Source organism: Eumetopias jubatus, unplaced genomic scaffold (genome assembly GCF_037043125.1).
Source record: "Eumetopias jubatus isolate StellerSeaLion01/CBP00866 unplaced genomic scaffold, mEumJub1_p1.0 scaffold_14, whole genome shotgun sequence".
Lineage (NCBI taxonomy): Eukaryota > Metazoa > Chordata > Mammalia > Carnivora > Otariidae > Eumetopias > Eumetopias jubatus.
Genome location: NW_028274820.1, coordinates 54058120 through 54059104, shown reverse-complemented (window position 1 = coordinate 54059104; position 985 = coordinate 54058120). Strand labels below are relative to the sequence as shown.

Here is a 985-nt window from a genome sequence, read left to right as displayed (position 1 = left end):
AATCTCTTTGCTCTTAGGGGTGGAAGTTCTGTTGTTGCTGTTTTTTTTCCTTTCCCATATATCTTTTTTTTTTAACTTGAAATTCTTCTGAACTTTATGCTATGCAATTTTGGTTTAGAGTTTGGAATATTATTTAAATTATTTTTGTACTGGTTCTCTTTGCTGTGTTATATAAAGCACCATTTATTTGGGCACTCCTTCTATTTGGTGGTGATAAGCATGGTGGTTCAGGAGTGGTTAAATTTCACAAAATGCCTAGATGTTACTCTACTGAAAATGTGCCTTGAAAGCTGTTGAGCTGTGGTAAAAATCCCTTCAGTTAGCATGTGAGAAAACTTTGAGCTAATTCCCCTCTCAACAGCATTCTGATCATCCTCAGTGGGCACCACAGAGGTAAGAGGAAGGTTTCCTGAAGCAGCTGAGCAGTGGTTTGCTACTTGTGACCAGACCTCTGATACTCAATTGAGTTTCTCTGTGCAGAACATATCAGAAATTTATCATTGCCACCTCCACCAAAATTGGTATCAGTAGTGTGAAAATCCCTGAACATCTCACTGATCCTTACTTTAAGAAGAAGAAGCTTTGAAAGCCCAGACACCAGAAAGATGAGATGTTTGACCCAGAGAAAGAGAAATACCAGCATACAGAGCAGCACAAGGTTGAGCAGAAAGCTATGGACTCACAAATTCTGCAAAAAGTAAAAGCTGTTCCTCAGCTCCAGGGCTACCTCTGCTCTGTGGTTTCTCTCACAAGTGGAGTTTGCTCTCACAAATTGATGTTCTAAATTTCTTACAAAAACCTAATTAAATAACTGATACATTAAAAATAGGGTGTGTGTGTGTGCCTGGGTGCCTCAGTCAGTTCAGTGTCTACCTTCAGTTCCGGTCATAATCTCAGGGTCCTGGGATTGAGACCCAGGTCGGTCTCCCCGCTCAGTGCGGGGACTGCTTCTCTCTCTCCCTCTGCTCCACCCTCCCAGTGGTGC

General features: G+C 41.8%; 1 pseudogene; it reads left to right on the top strand.

Moving 5' to 3' along the window:
• The first annotated feature begins 212 nt into the window (after positions 1 to 212).
• LOC114220147 (large ribosomal subunit protein eL6 pseudogene) lies at positions 213 to 784 on the top strand (annotated as a pseudogene).
• Positions 785 to 985: the final 201 nt, after the last annotated feature.